Source organism: Perognathus longimembris, chromosome 9 (assembly GCF_023159225.1).
Source record: "Perognathus longimembris pacificus isolate PPM17 chromosome 9, ASM2315922v1, whole genome shotgun sequence".
Classification (NCBI taxonomy): Eukaryota; Metazoa; Chordata; class Mammalia; order Rodentia; family Heteromyidae; genus Perognathus; species Perognathus longimembris.
In genome coordinates, this window is record NC_063169.1 from 51,349,753 (window position 1) to 51,367,631 (window position 17,879).

Below are 17,879 nucleotides of genomic sequence, written 5' to 3' on the forward strand. Positions count from 1 at the left end.
CTATTCAAACAAGCCTAGAAGTTAAATATTAGAAAATTAGCAAATGTGTCTTTAATTCACATCATAGTCACATTGAAGTTACATTTGAATCAACTGCAGAAAACTATGATCTATAGTTTTCAGTATACAGCAAAGCAAAAAGATTCCTACTGTGATTTAATATAAAATGTCTTCTTGGTAAGGCATATCATAATAAATAGCATATGCTTTTTAAAGACATGAAGTTATATGCTAAAATATATTATATTAAATAGATTTCCTGCCAAATATAATACTTATTATTTCCATCAATGTTATTTTGCTATCAAATACCAATGTATAACAATAGAATGAGAAAAGGAATCATATGACAGAAAAATTCAAAGAAATAGTCTTTTACATACAAAATTAATGTTAGGGTTCATATTTGCTGTAATTTTCTAGAATGTACATAGGTGTATACTGTTAATAGATGTTGATCCTAGAAAATGTTTATTCATATTTTCCTTTTAAGGAAAGTCATTAAGGTGATTTACCCATTTTACTTAGGGATATAATGGAAAATTTGATAATCTATTGACTAAATGAATGCTTTATGCCTACTATGTGGTTTATTCTGTACTTTGTCTTCTTATTCCTAACCCAGTAAATTTTCTTCTGCCTACCTAATTTAAATTTTAATCCATCTTGGTCTAAACACTGAGCTGAACTTATTTTTTCATGTGACTGGAGCAACTCTAGAGAATCGTGGTTATTTTATCTCTCTTTTGTATCTCCCATGTGCCCACTTTGTATTGTGGCTAACTCCCCATTTTGTTGTGATGTAGCTACTAATAAATGGAAGGTTATTTTTCACCTACATCAGGAAAATGAAGGAGAGTAATGAGGAGAGAAATAAATGGATGATCCCTTCCCTGACTCTATAGAGTGGATATAAAGGCTAAAGAATTATTTGGAAACAAATAAAGGCTATTTTTTTCACAAAATTGTATATGTTAAAATGTATGGATTTCATATCACAATGACTCATGCTATTGGGGAGGCAGAGTTCAGGAGGATCACAGTTCAGGGCCAGCACAGCCAAACAGCTACTGAGACCCCATCTTAATCAGTGTGGCTCATTCCCAATGTTCAGTACCTATATTTGTAACCTCAACTATTTGCTTTTTTTTTTTTTTTTTTTGCCAGTCCTGGGCCTTGAACTCAGGGCCTGAGCACTGCCCTGGCTTCTTTTTGCTCGAGGCTAGCACTCTGCCACTTGAGCCACAGCGCCACTTCTGGCTTTTTCTATATATGTGGTGCTTGGGAATCAAACTCAGGGCTTCATGTATACGAATCAAGCACTCTTGGCACTAGGCCATATTCCCAACCCAACCTCAGCTATTTACAAGGCTATGTAATATGAGCATGGCCCAAACCAGGCCTGGGAAAAAACACACAAGATCCTATCTGGAAAAACAACTGAAATAAATACAAACAAAAACATGAGAGAAATGGCTCACGTAGTTAAATGCCTACAGATGTGAGGTGCTGAGTTCAGATTTCAGTGCCACTAACTTTTTATGGATATATATCTACATATGATATTTGGGTCAAGTTAGGCAGAAAAGTTTTGCATTGTAAAAAGAAAATATACAAAGGAAGACTGGAAATAGAAAGCAATTTGAAATCCATCAGGAATGTGGGGCTCTTAAATACTAGAGACATCAATAGCAATGAAGCTTCTGTTTGTAACATCAGTGATAATACCATTCATATTCAACAGATACTATTTCTTGCTGGGTCCTAAATCTAACATACATGGACCAAAGAAACAAGAGCAAAAACATAACTGCAACTCTAATATTAAATCATACACAAGCACTAAAATTTTGTATTCTTTTATGCTAATACATGCCAGAAAATGTACTTTTGTCTAATCAAAAAATGGATTTTTCATGGAAATTAAAAAGGTTTCATTCATTTGAAGACAAAGATAAGAGTAGAGGATATTAATTTCTTAGTCTTGGGTTCTTCATTTGAGGTAGGATTTGTCCAAATATCACCTACAGAAATTCTACATTTCTTTTAGGAAATTACACTCTATTACCTGAGGAGCTTTTTCTTGTTTAGGTATTTTCAAGGTCCTTCTTCTAAGGCATAATTTCCCCATCTTTAAAATTCCTTTCAGAAATAAATTGTGTCATAAAGCATATTTCTCACCATTTTATTTCTTCATTAAATGTAAACTCAAGAGTAGCAATTCTTCCCACTTTAGAAGAATAAAAATTGCTAGGGAGAAGGGTAATTTACATATTACTAAGCCAAACCCTTAGAAATTAATATTTAATAGTTTTAATGCTACCCAGGTTTAGAACATACACAAGGCATTTCTGTGCTTGAAGTTATACCTTGAAAAAACAGTCCTTCAGACCAATGACATGTGTCACTAATGACATGTTACCTATGGTAGATACTTAGTCTGTGGCCAATGGATCAATAGTGGTTGCTGGCAAAAGTTACCTCTCCTTGATGAAGTGAAATACAAGGGTTTACCCTTTGCTGGTTGTCTGGAACTCTCCAAGAGAGTTGTCTGCAAAGCTCTCTCCATGAAAACAAAAAAATCACCAGCAATATATCTGTTTTTTTCAGGTTTCCTCCCTTACCTACCCTTTGTTGCTACCAAGAAGCCAAGTATTCTAATTCTGTTCCCCTATCCATGAAGTGACTTGAAAGTTTCTCACAGTGAGAAATACTGGACTTTGTTACCATGCCAAGGTCCTTTAAATTAATCACACTGTCTACAGATTGAAATCACTCCACCAGTCTGAATTTTACAGTTATTTAAAACTGAGCAGAAAAGAATTGCTCAGCTCTGGAAAGGGAACTCACGGCCTCTCTGAGGCATAATCAATCCGATTAAGAGTCTGTCTTCTGAAGCAGGTTTTGTAACTATCCCCTTCTGAATTTTTCCAGTCACCGTCATTTGGCTTTTCTAACTCATTTGAAAGAAAGTGCCTTTCTCATATGATTCAATTGGTTAAAAAATAATAATTAGGATACAATTACAGTGGTTTTAATGGAAAGAATTACATTTCTGTGCCACATATGAACATTAAAAATTAGAGACCCATCTTATTTCTAGATTCTTTAGAAAGCTACAAAGTTATTGTCTTTGATTTATACCAGTGCTAAATGCAATGCTATGCTGTTCTTTGATATCACTGTGGCTTAGTGTGAGAATGTTTTCATTAAGGTAGAAAGCAATAAAGAAGGAAATCTGAAAAAGTTTGGCCTGATTGTATTACCACCCCTTTATCCTCCAGCAGTTCTTTTAATTAAGAAAGAGCAGCCATTATACAAAATCAAAGTGGAAAACCCAGGATGTGGAAGCATGTGTTGTTTTTTAAGATTACCTAAAGAAAATATGACAAAATGATTTAAAATTTAATTAGACCACCACTGTTAGTTTTTGGTCAGTCTGTTTCCCTTATTACAAGTTGTTTAGAATTTTTCTGCTTAAAAACACTGGAAATATAATAATCAAATAAGTTTGTTCAATTTATACAGTGTGGAGACTAGGATACCTGAGATATGTGAATAATAAGGTCTTAGTAAAAATCTAAGATATTACTAAGCTCAACGAGCAATACAAATCCAAATGACGGAGCCTGTAAAATAACTGATTGCTATGGAAAGTTTGATGGAAACATATTTTCCTTTTTATGAGGGAGGCTGCAATGGTTCCTGGGGTCATGTTTAGATAGATAGATAGATAGATAGATAGATAGATAGATAGATAGATAGATAGATAGATAGATGGATTTAGAATGGTAGCAATAGTTGACTCATGATGATTTCTATAAGTGATTTGTTTTTGCCTATTGGTCTTGAAATTACATATTCATTTTAAAACAAAGTAATTGAGCTTTGCACTCTGCTGTAAAAGTCTGTGAAACCCTCACAAATTCACACAATGGAATGAAGAGACTAAAATGTATGATTTCAATCTGTCAAGGGGTCACCATATGACTAGGAAATGTAACAAAAAGATTAAGAGTCAGGAGCTCCCGACCTTCCTCAAGGTCACATTCCCAAAGACCAGAACTCTATTTAGGCCCATTCTCTTGAAATTCCCTCCACCCACCAATATCACCAAATAGGGACTAAACCTTTAACTTTCAAAGGATGTAGAAAAACCAAATCACCATATCCCCCAAGAAATTTTTTTTCCCAGAGTAATGTGTCTTAACTCTTGAAAATTTAAATGACCTGGTGTGTTTTTTTAAATCCATACTCTGCACAAAACTCACACATACTTCCATGTTAAACCTTGTGATGTAGTTAATAAAATTGTAAGCAATGGTAAACAGAAAAAAAGTAGGTTACCATAGCAGCTTGAACAAGGTGCTATGTGATTACAAAAAGTGCATGACCCAGATATGTGGTGAATAGGGACAAAACTTAATAACTGCAGCTTGAACTGAGTCTCGGAGGGATAAACAGGTGTCGTTCTGTTCTGGAAAAGCAGTGTCTGAGCAACAAGGAGACTCACAAACATATTCTTTCTTAGAAAAGCTACAAGTTATACTACATGCTAGGAACACAAGCTGTCCATGCAGCCGTTACATCAAAAACACTGACTGGCGTGCCAGGGAAATGGCTTCTTCTACTTGAAGCTGTGGAGTCTGAAGAATTTTAACCAGAGAAGTGACATGAAACAACTTTATTTCTGTATTATTGATATGTATTAAGTTATTTTGATCATTAAAATTATATGTATATACGAATACCACCATCAGAGTAAATGACATATCTGTCACTCACCAATGTTTCCTAGATCCCCAGGTAATCCTTCCCTTCAACTTCTCTTCCATGGTCAAACTCAGGAGACTACTCAACAATAACCATTTTCTGTCATGATAGTTTAGCATTTTCTAGAATTTTATTTGAATAGAATCAGAATATGCACTCATTTTCTCTTCATTCATTTCTCTTTCATTCAGCATATTAATTATTGAGATTTGTCCATGTGGCATAGTAGTACTTCATTAATACAATAATATAGATAGACAAGAATTGGTTTATCCATTTTATTATTGAGGTACATGGGAATTGTTTCCAGTTTGGGGCCATTACAATGAAGCTACTGTGAATGTTCTTACTTAAGTCTTTGTACACATTTACGTTTTTCTTGCTTTTCTTGTCAAGATGATGCACATAGGGGTTACAGTTACATGCTTGGGTAGTGAGTACACATACATCTCTTGTCATATCTGTTATCCCCTTCCTCATTTTTCTCCCTCCTTCCCTCCCCCACGTTCCTCACCCTACCCCCTTGCTTTCTTCATTATTTTTTTAAAAACAAACAAACAAAATCTCATCTCTAATATACAATCTCATGCTAGTCTTTAATGCTTATATCCTCTATGATTATCAATTGTAAAACAATTCCTTTCAGATCAGATGATACATACATCTCTTTTCTTTTGCTTAGTGTAATCTGCTCCTTTTTTCTCTAATTTTACCCCCTCCCTGGTGTTTTTGAGCTGTTTGGTTTGTTCTCATAAGTACCCCTTGCAGCTGTTGGACCCTTTCTACTGTATTCCCCCCCCCCCATTTTCCATTTATTCTGTGCCCTCCTCCCAGCTTCTTTCAGGTGTGCACCTTTGTACATCTTGTATGAGGTAAAAGGCATAGGGTCCTTTAGTTTCTCTAAGTTCACTTCCTTATCTTTGGTATTCTTTACAGCCTGGATATTAAATTATGTACATGTGATTTTAAGTACATATGAATTAATATTTGTCTTCCACTTTTGGGTGTCTCCCCCCCCCTTTTTTTAATCTCCCTATGAAATGGTACCTTGGGTCCTGCTTTCTTTGTTGTTTCTCTTTGTTACATTTTGTTTTTCTATCTCAGGCACATAGTTAACACTGTAATGGCTACATGACATAATAGGTTATGGTTAATATTGCAACTGGTTGGCATATTGCTTTCTGAAGTTAATGGTACCAAATTGCAATGTCAGCAATAATATAATCTGAAATTCTAGTGTGCTCACATTGTCACCAATGCAGGGTATCACTAGTCTTTCAAATATGATCATTTCTTCTAACTGTGCAGTTATATTTATTGTGGCTTAAGTATACACTTCTCAAGTGGCTACTGATGTTGTGCTATTTTCCATTTGTATATTTTTTGATAATATATCTTCTTCAAATCTTTGTCAGTTTTTATAAACTTATTTACTACTACATTTTTAGTATTTATTATCTAATGAATATAAATTCTTGATGAGATCTATGAATCCTAGTATTTTCTCCAAGCATGTAGTTTTGCCAAGAGTAGATACTTTAATTTTTATTAATTCTAATTTATCAATTTTTGTGAATCACACTTTTGACACAATTTCTTATAAACTTCACCTAATCCAAAGTCCCAAAGCTTTCCTCCTAGTTTTTCATTTAGAATCTTAACGTTTTAGGCTTTGTTTTTATATCCACTCTTAATTAATTTTTTAAACTTGTACCAGGTTTGAAGTTCATTGTTTTGCATAGAGAAACAATCAGTTCAACACTGTGTTTTGCAAATATTAACCCTTCTTTACTAAATTGCTTTTGTACTTTTCTTAAAATCAATAGCCACCTAACAGAAACTCATAGAACATTTCACCCAACCACAGAACCATGCACATTCTTCTTTTGAGCACAATGGACGTTCTTCAGAGTATGTCATATTAGTCCACAGAGTGTCAGTTAATTCACAAGTATTGAAATCTTACAGAATATGTCCTGTGAGTATGGTAGATTAAATCTACAAACTAGTATCAGAGTAATACAGGAAGTCCACAAATACTTGGAGATTAATAACGCACTTAAACCACCTGTAGTGTGAAGAAGCAATCACAAGAAAAATTTAAAAATACCTTGAGGTTAATGAAAACAAAAGCACAACATCTATGGAACTTGAAGAAAGCAATAGCCCAAAATCATTTATGGCTGGGAACATCTGCAATGCAAAAGAAGAAAGTCCCCAAATCAATGACCCAATTTTTCTTTTTTCTTTCTTTCTTTTTTTTTTTTTTTGCCAGTCCTGGTGTTTGAACTCAGGGCCAGAGCACTGTCCTTGGCTTCTTTGTGCTAAAGGCTAGCACTCTACTACTTGAGCCACAGTGCCACTCCTGGCTTTTTTTTTTCTATATATGTGGTGCTGAGGAAGCAAACCCAGGGCTTCATGTATATGAGGCAAGCACTCCACCACTAGGCATATTCCCAGATCAAAAACCTAATTTTATATCTTGAATAACTTGAAAAAGAAGAGCAAACCAAACTCAAAGCTAATTGAGAAAAGAATTCATTGTCCACAAGATGCTGACAATGTAGAACATAAATGGCAATGTACCCTTTAATCTGGGGCATACTATTATTTCCAAATACTATTATAATTTGACCCCAAGCATACTGGACATATTATGTGTTCAAAATAAGGGCATTGTTATAAAGAAATTTTATAATGTAGTCAAAATAATAAGTGTGTAACTGTTAAGTACAGAGTAAAGTTGACATTTGTATGCCATTTATTATAAAAGAAACTATGGCTTTGGAGAACACAGATTTAACATAACTTGACCTTAAAATTTTGCACGTGGTGATTACATAGTACAGATGTTCACTCTGAGGTTGCAGCTCATTACATAATGTACCAGTGGGGAAAATATTCATTTCAACAGTATGTGGTGAATGCTATTCACTGTAAAATTTTGTCAGAACAATGAAGTCCCTGAAATATGCACTTCTTTGTGCATTAAAAGATAGAGTAGAAATTTTAAGAGGAAATTACAAGGTTGGATTTCAGTGTATTTTTTTAAAAAGTTAACATAAGAATTAATTGTCTTTCAATCTCATGAGTTTTAGAGAATGTGATCTTACCTAAAGTACTTTGAATTAACATAAAAATAAAAAGTTGTGCATATCAGTGGTATATGTGGAGAATATATAGGGTTGTATGCATATATTCACAAACATATTAACTAAAATGTGGTACATGCAGGGAAGATTCCATGGTTTAACTTGTTTGAACCTGTTGGAACCTGTATTGTCTGGGATGGGGAAGGAAGACAACGGGGAGAGAAAGGGTGAGCACATGTGGCCATTGATATTCAGTGTACAGGTGTGAGAATGGCATAGGATAATGAGAGGATGGCTTGGTTTGGAGGAGATAGAGTTTGATGAAAGGTCCACTTACAATCTGAGAGGTTGAATCAAAATACCTGTGTACAAACACTTAAGGATAAATGTTTAAAAAAACAAAAAACAAAAAACTGAAGAACCACAAAAGGAAGAAGACAGAACTGAAAGAGATGACTTCAGGCATTGTGATGGAGAAGGGAGCCTTTCGCAAAAGACCCATGAAAAGCAAGGCTACATGAACTTTAATCCAGAAAATGTACTAGAAGTTCCTGCTTTCCCAATTCTTTCCCACTCTGGTTCCTGCTTTTGAAACTGTACAAGACTTCTTAAATATTTTTCCTTTATTTCTCTTAATCAAAATATGGTATTTTTTGGAAATAAACCCTTGGTACTTAATTTTGAGTTCTAATCTAACTCAGTATTTTATAAGCAGTAAGGATATACTAATAGAATGTTTAATGTCTTCCAATTTAAATTTTATATATAAGTATCACAGTAGTCAAATATATTGGAGTACGTGCCTATGAAACAATTCCTGGCACTATTTACAGGTGAAGAGTCATAACTCTGTGTTGCCAAGTATTAGAAATTGCTGAAGTGCCCAGTTTCAGCCTGAGAGATTATGAATACCATTCTCTGCAGGTGGGCTTTTCCTCTTCTACGTCAACACTACTGAAATTTGACCTTACAATCAGTGCACAGGCTGGATATTCTGCAAGCAAAACCCAGGATTAGCATGGCTAAGCAGTTTCTGAAGAGCACTGTTCAGCCCTGTCCAATCCAGTGGACATGGTGTTATAGGGGAAGCAGGCACTTACATGGCTTCCTTCTCCATATTTTCTTTTAATAAAAGTATGGTGAATGAGGAAGAATATGGTCCCAGTACTATCTATGCATGTATAAAAAAAGACAATAGTGAAACTTCTTGAAGTTGTTTTGCAAAGAGAAGAGAGAGGTAAGAGAGATGATGGAGGGAAAGGATTTGATCAGAATGCATTATATGCATATTTGAGGATGTCACAATGAGCCCTCCCATGTACAACTAATGAATGGTAACAATCGTAAAAAGAAAAGCATGCTTTAAATAACCCTACAACAGTGACTAAACACTCGTCTGACAGGAGAGGAAAAGGGAAAAGGAAACCACTTTGGTATGCATCATTGACCACAGAGGTTTCCTAAGAGGACCATACTTCTTCATTTTAAAAAATCTATTTGTAGATACATAATAAAGGCAGTACTTGGGAGATGATCTCATGGTCTCACACTTACCAGCTGTTGTATACCACAGAGCCATGTATTCTTCCAACCCTGTTTTTCCCTGGCTGTTTTCACTAGAGTGTTTCACTTCTCACTCAGGCTCTGGAATGAAGCACACTGCACTTACTTTAAGGCTACTCGGTGTGGTTAGGATGGCAGGCACACGTCATCACACCCAGCTTCTCTCTGGGAGATAGTCTCATGAAACTTTTCTGTCTGGGTGGGCCTCAAACTGTTCCCAGTCTCTCAACTAAGTAGAATTTCAGGCATACGCTTCCAGGACCCAGCTCAAGAACCATATATTGTATATGACTTAGTGTTCCATCTTTTTAGACAAAGAAGTTGAAATTTTTAGATTCCCAAGAAAACCAAACCCATAGACTCCATTACATTCTCCATCCCTCCTTCCCAAAGTAAAAAAGACCACACTGACAGGGTGGCCCAATTGTTCAAATACTGTTTGGCTTTTTTCTGCCTATCTGATAACATAGCAATTAAAGTGCAAAAACCACTGGACAAAGTTATTTGTAATCAGAGGGAACCTCTGAATAAATATGAGACTTGAATTTCTGAACCTATGTATCCTACAAGTTACTCAAGCATGAGATCACAAAATCAATATAAACCCAACAGTAACTAAGAGAAACACATAATTCAGAGAAAAATTATAATTATCACTGAAGAGTCAGTAAAAACTTGCATTCAGTGTTAAATTTTTTTATATTTGTATTTTGCATATGTACATATAAATATATAAATACATATAAATTTATATATAAAATATAAATATAAACATAAAAATAAAATATAAATGTAAAATATAAATTTATATAATTATTAAACTGCATATATAAATTTTATATATTTTGTATATAAATAAATTTATATGTTTTATAACTATATATCTAAGTATTATCTATCTAGTTTTTTCATCATAGGACTTGAATCAGGGCTTGGATGCGGTTCCTAAGTTTTTCACTCAAGCTTAGCACTCTACCACTTGAACCACAGTGCCACTTCCAGTTTTGTGGTGGTTTATTGGAGATAAGAGTCTCATGGACTTATCTTCACAGGCTGGAGTCAAACTGTAGTACTCAGATCTCAGCCTCTGGAGTAGTTAGGATTACAGGCCTGAACTGCCAACACCCGGCCAATGTTAACATATTTTGCTGATAGATTCCATGAAAGAAAAGTCTAAACATAATTGCTTCAGTAATAACTATGTTTAACACCCACCTGGTATTTTATATATTTTCTTAGCCTACATCTAAATGAATTCTGGATCTTTAAGTAGTTATTATTTTGAAACATAAAAATAGACAAAACCTTTGCAAGTATGGCATGCATGTCCAATGCCACCAAATTGATCAGAAATATAATGAACCTTGTCATAACTATTGCTTTCAAGAATCTTAAGACAATAATTTTTCTGTGCAGATCAAACATTTTCAGAAATGCTAGCCTATAATAAGGCTTCAGCAAAAAACAAAAAAACAAAAAACTTTTTTCCCTTGTAGGAAATTACAGTAATTTTTCTTCATTGTCTGCTTGAGATATTTTAGTGCCATAGAACTATTATTATAGGGTTCACAAGACCACCCTGTTGGATGACACTTGTATTGGTTACTAGGAAGAATCGGGGCTAAGTTGCTGAACCTAAGAAGTTGAAGGGTAAATAGTTACATTGTTAGACTCTGTCCTGTGATATGTGATAGTTGCACTCTCTACATAACTTTCAAAGACTAGAAATTCTAATATACTAGAATGCCCAGCAAGAAGTTTGGACAAAAATAGAGAGTAGTTGGGTGGTCAGAGAGAGAAAAACAGCAGTGGAAGCCAACAGATTTGGGGATGACAGTGGCCGGGCTGGATCCTGTTCCTGGCTTAGGATTTAAACCGAGCTGCACCACCTAAAAATAGAAGCTATGACTTCAGGAAAAGAAAACAAAGCAGAGAAAATGAGTGGAAGAAACTAGAACATTGCAATCATGCAAAAAAGAACAAAGAAAAAGAAGTTACTAGGATGGTGCAGAGGATGGAGAAGAATCTTGGGAGGTACCAGGAAAAAGGTCTTAGCTCACTGAAAAGAGCAAAAATTAGCTACAGAAGTAATAAAGTAACAGATATGTAAATGAGGAGAGTCACCTAAATGGCTTTCAGAAGATGAAATAGATTATGAGATACCAGGTTTAAATCTGCACATTAATCACAGGCATTTCAGTGGAAATAGGTCAATCTGACATAGTAAATGCTATCTATACTATATAAACAGTTCTCTGAGTGAGAGGATAATTATGGTGGGGTTAAGAGACAGGGAGGGGTAAGCAGGCATAATGATGAGAGTTTTAGAGATGATCTACAAAATTGCTGTGAAATACCCAGTTATCAAAAGAAGTATGAAGAATAGATGACTCTTGGGAAATGAGTAGAGTGACTGAGGTTTCTGTATATGTTGTTACATGTTAACTCAGCTACATTTGTGCAAAGTAGGTGACCAAGACTGGGGATCAGAGAAGGAAACCGAGGCTACAAAAGGTGATTCAGGGCTGGCGATATAGCCTAGTGGCAAGAGTGCCTGCCTCGGATATACGAGGCCCTAGGTTCGATTCCCCAGCACCACATATACAGAAAACGGCCAGAAGCGGCGCTGTGGCTCAAGTGGCAGAGTGCTAGCCTTGAGCGGGAAGAAGCCAGGGACAGTGCTCAGGCCCTGAGTCCAAGGCCCAGGACTGGCCCCCCCCCCAAAAAAAAAAGGTGATTCAATTTGTTCAGGATGTGAATTTAGGTCTGTCCTTTGTGCAGTGAAAGTGGGTATTACCTGCCCCATTTGGGTGTTACTCTGCCTGAAGACATTTTTATTTATATGATATCTACATCCAAAACACAGGAAATAAATCCTTACTATGAGTTTCAAGCTTTACTTCACAGAGCCTCAAAAGCTCCCAAAATTTCCTTAGAAACTACCTTGAACGACAAATGAGCTGAGTCAACTGGCCTCTGAAACTCCACATCTGGTACTCTACCACTTGAGCTACACCTCCATTTTTGTCTTTTTGCTGGTTAATTGGAAATAAGATTGAGTTGGCTTTGAATCACAATCTTCAGATCTCAGCCAGAGTGGCTAGGATTATAGTTGTGAACAACTAGTGCTTGTTGAGAGATGATGTTATTTACTAGACCCAACTATCAGTTCAAGGGCAGTTCTATGAAGTACAAATGAGGTCCGTTAGTGGAAATCTCTAGTGGTTATAAAAGATGGTTCATTGTAAAAAGAAAATATAGCATTGCTGTTTCCTGCAGTGCTGCTCAAATAAAGCATCTCAGTACTTTTATCTATATGGATCAAATGAAGTAGCTTCTGTGACCCAGTAAGATTTTCTTAGCTGAGACTCAAAAAAAATCTTGGAATGAAGCTTAATGAGTTTTATTTAATAGAATCTAAAATATAAATAGAAAACATTACATTCTCCCAAATAATGACCTCTAGCTAATCAATCACTTAAGTATTTTAGTCATTTTCCAATTTTTCAGAGTTTTGCTGACTTAGCCTTAATTTTGAAAACAAGAAGAAAAAAAACAGAATGAGATTTTTTAAGGCAGATTTCTGCTTCATCAAAAGCTAAAATTATTAACTTTTGAGCAAAAACCAAGTTGGAGAAGGGTCTTTTTAACTTTGGAAATTTTTGTGGGAAGGCTTGGAAATAAAATTGACAAGTGAATGAATTGGAAATTACTATAGTAATTATACAACTTTGAACTCACTATCATAAATTATAGATACGTGTTAGAATGCATACTACAGTTTCAACAATCAACACTAATAACTATAATAAATCTTAAACTGGAGCACTCAAATATTTAAAATAAGCATTCATATATAATGTTAAATCAGCAGTGCCAAATGCATCAATTTCTTTTTGCGTAGCATGGTCTTCAGGATTTCATGGTTTGGAATACAGCAGATGGTTTTGCACGTGTTAAAATCCTACTTGTGAGTTTTAGTAATGGAGCAAAAAGTAGTAATGACTTAGGACATTAAGGATATAACAGAAACCCTAACACTGTTTTGGGCTAGTGAGATTAGGCAGCAAATCAATAGGATGTTTTAAATGGAACAATTTGCAAGAACCAAATTATAGGATACCTGAATGCTTATGACAAATTAGCCCACACAAAAGTTATCAATGCTTTCTTAAAACTTGTACAAAAGTAAAAGTTTGTAGAACTCAGCATCGGTTTTGAAGATCTTCAAAGCCCTTGAAGTTTTGCTCTGTTTACATTTCCTGCTTCCTTCTTCATGGCTACAATGAATGGCCATTAAAAATTGTTGAAGCCAATTTCGATTACTTCCCCCATCATGCTATGTGCTTGTGATGAGGAATCTGGCAGTGTTCACTTGGGAGGTTTATAGAGTTGGCAGACTTAGATGCTCCCTTTAAAGTGTGAGGGGGTTGGGAAGAGAGGGGCACTATGCATGGGTGGAATTCATGATGCTGAAAATTTTGGGGAATAAAAGGCGGGGAGGGGGAAATGCCTTTGCTAACTCAATCATCTTCTGCTGACAGTAGCCTTGCCTTGGGGAAAAGAAATGCTTTTGTGATTCTTTTCTCTATTAACCTTCAAGCTGATTCAAGCGTGGGTTTTCCACTTTTACTCGACAGGGCGCAATGAGCCACATTTCCCCTCTTGCTCTCTGGAGGACCCTGGCTGTTCTAAGAACTGATGAATCTGTGCCGCACAGCCCTGAAAAATAGCAAAAAGCTACCCCAGAGCTTCCTGCACCAGATTCATTTTCAAATGCCAAGAAAGAAGTACAGTGGGGAAAAGCTTGGGGCCCAACTGTCCAATTCTAATTCTCTTGAGTTTTTAAACATTGATAAACAATGAGTACATTTTTTAATACCTTAAATATGATCAGACTTGATTGTCTCTTGCTTCTGGCTCAATCCATGTAAGTCACAGAGTTTGGATGCCAATACATATGTTGGATTAATAAGTGAGTCTCTAAAAGACTATAACAAATATGTTGGTTAATTTAGCAAAACATCAACTAGGTTCTTTCTGGTGTAGATACTCTGAACAAATACATCTGAACCTGTTATTGTTTTCAATTTCTTGGGGTAGGGAGGGCCTTTTGGCTTTATTGTGGTCTCAGTACAGAAGTAAACACACAGGAACTTGTCTTTACCAAGCATTTCCATGACAGAGCCCTTCTGATTATTGTCATCTCATCAGCTATTGTTAAGTCAGGTAGGATATGTCCAATAAACACTTGTTTTTTTTTCTAGTTTTGAAAAGTTTTATTTGAGAATTACATAATTTCAAACATCTTCCAAAATACAGTTTCCTAGATCACTACAAAAAAAAGCCAATTCAGTAAGAAATTAAAATCATTAAATATATTTCACTAGTATATACATACAGAATGCCAAGCAATAATATTTAGCTCTGGAATGCGTACCATGTCTCTGTCCTCATTCATTAAAGGCTCAACCTCAGTACTGTGTATAGAATATGTACAATAGACAAAGTTCAAGTACAGAAGTTTGACCTTTAAACTCAGCTACCTCAGTGTACAGCTGTGGTAGTTTGTCCACTGGCGTGTCAAATTTGAAGTCTGAAGGAAAGAGATCTGGGGCTCGAGGATAGATTAATCTGTAGGACTGTCTAATTGTAACATCAGCAACACCAGCAATATCTCCAATTTTTTCTAGGTGTGGGTACTTAACTCCACGCTGGTTTCTAATGCTTTCAAAATAAGTTTAAAACACCAACCAATTTCTTTCTTAGAAATTCGTGATTCAGTACATATTTCTTTAAACGTCCTAGGAACCCCTTCTTGTCTGCAGGCAATGTACAGACAAGCAGAAGCTATGGCATTATTAGCCCTTCCCTTCAGGCTCTTCTGCTCATACACTTGCTTGAATAAATTATTTGTTTGATCAACTATATTTCAAGGGAGGTTGATTCTGTCTGCCATAGTAGTGATTTCCTTGAATGCATTCATCATTGCTCGATCAGAACTACTCATTGTTCTCCGATTATGGTACTTGGAATTGCCAAACTCATCAAAGCTTGCAGCTCCTGTGCCCGGCTGGTAGACACCGTCTTCGCCGCCACTGCAGTTTAGATAACAACAGCTGCGCCAAAAACAGGAAGCGACTGTGTTGTTGTTTTTTTTAATGATATGTTGATCTAGAATATCTGCAAAGGTTCTCGGATACTGTTTGCAAATGCTATTATGTTCACTTCTGAATCTTCAATACTTGAAAATTTAGCTCTCATGAAAATAGTAAAGATGTCCCTTGTATGTGACATGGTAGGGTGAAAGGTAACTACAAAAAATTAAAGGAGTTATCTTCAGTAGTATCCTGTTTTTCAGTGCTGACCTTCCAGGCAGAGGGCTTTTGAAGACACTGATGAAGCATAGGCATGTCAATTGTCCCCTGAAGTTGTACAATGCTTTTAACATTCAAGAAGTCAAAAACCCAAGTAGTAAGTGATTGTCTGAGGTCATTCTGAGTCTCAGTAGCAGCTTACTTGATGAAGCTGTGATTCTGTAACTGAAGCCATGGCATGAACGACAATATAGAGACCATCTTCTCCCACAGAAACAGCAACAAATATCATATTTGGAAAGATACATTATTTAAAGCTTATTTAGAGCCTCTCAATGGAACATTTTTTATTCACAAAACTAGTCTTTCATATTAATGTTGTTATGCCAAGTCGCGAAACGACCACCATGAAGGCCACCGAGACTCAGACATTCCGAAATGCAAAAGCAAGGCTTTATTCAGGTGGGCTACAATTCGGGCCTCGTCCTACCCACCGACACAGTGGAGGTTAGGAGGAAGCCCTGAGCTGCGATGGCACAGAGCTTATAAAGGCAAAAAACAAAGTTACAGCAATCAGGTGTTCAAGCAAGCAAGATTACGGGTACAAATCTGATTGGCTCAGGGCTCGAGGCATTCTGGGGGCAGTCAGAGTTAAGCATTCCCAGCGGTTAGAGTTCTTGACCGGCTGGGCCCTAATAAGCTTGCCCTGGGTTTGCTCATAGTTTAAACAGACAACAAAACGGGGGCTGCCTGAAAATGGGGTTTACTTTAACTCTTCATTCCCCCCTTCAGTGTCACAGGATTTTAAATTGTGTTTTTCTTCTATCTCAATTATAAGAGGAAACATAAAAACTTGTGGCCTTGAGTCCTAAATTTTTGAAGGGAAATATCCTATTTTATTTTACCTTTTAAATTATTATCTTCAAATTATTTGTAGAAGGAGTTTTCAGTTTAAGACATCCATTTGTGTGAACAATGACCTCTTTATCAGTCACCCCTTTCATCATTCTCCCCATGAAGATCCTATTTTAAATTCCACCAATTCCATATTACTCCTTGAATGGAAATTATACAAATAGAAGTGAATGAATTCAGTGGTGCTATATTCATTAGTATCTAGTGAATCAAAACAAAAATTAATCATATGTGAAACAACTAGATAAATATGGGAAAATATTATTAATTTATTCAACAGACAATGTATAGCTTTATTAGAAAAATGTATCTGTGGGCTTGTCTTGCACTAACATGCTGACCCACTACATTGTGTGAGCACCACAAGGGACCAATTAATCTAGATTATGAAGCTTCTTGTCCATAAAATATCCCATCAGTGTTTGTGGGCAGGGGAAGGGGGCATTTGAGGGGGGCTTTCTGAGGAAGAGACAAAGGCAATCTTCTTTCTGCTTAAGCCTCCTTGGCAGAGCAAAGCATGCAAAGATGATAGGGGCAGAAAGTGGAGCCCCCGCTCCATGTGGGCATGTGTAGGCATCAGTCACAAGCTTTTCACTTCATCTGTCATTGAAGGTTTGCTGCCATTATAAAAAAAAAAAAAAAACCTGCAAAAACCTCTGTCCATTTACATCAATCCAAGTCATTGTGGAGTTCACTTCATATTTTGGACAGATTGGTTAGAAACAGTCCTCACAATAACAATTGCAACAACATATATATTCCTATTTTATAAGAATTTTTGGAATGGTTCTCATCTATTGGTAAAAGTAACTAAATTTTACCTCAGAAGAAGTACATATGACACCAGAATAAATACAGGATTGATAAACTGATGTTTACACAGAGTTCTATGTATATATTATAGTCTACGTACATATTATAGTACATATTATAGAAAGCTGAGACCAGGGAACCTATTAGAACCCAGTGTTCAAAGCCAGCTGGGACACATGTGGGACTCTAACATATAAAAAAAAAGGAAGAGAGAACAAGATGATTACCCATGTCAAAGAATTGTCATTTTACAACATATGAATTCTTTTAGAAACATTTTCAAAAGAACTCATTCTGACCTACTTTAAGAAATTGTTTAGCAATCTGATATCTATTAGTATCATTACAATTATACTCTATTCCTGGTTTGCACTTTTCAGTAAATTTTAATAAGCAAAATCATAAT

At 35.8% G+C, this 17,879-nt stretch overlaps 1 pseudogene; it reads right to left on the reverse strand.

Moving 5' to 3' along the window:
* Nucleotides 1-14,753: 14,753 nt before the first annotated feature.
* On the reverse strand, nucleotides 14,754-16,037 carry LOC125357590 (annotated as a pseudogene).
* Nucleotides 16,038-17,879: the final 1,842 nt, after the last annotated feature.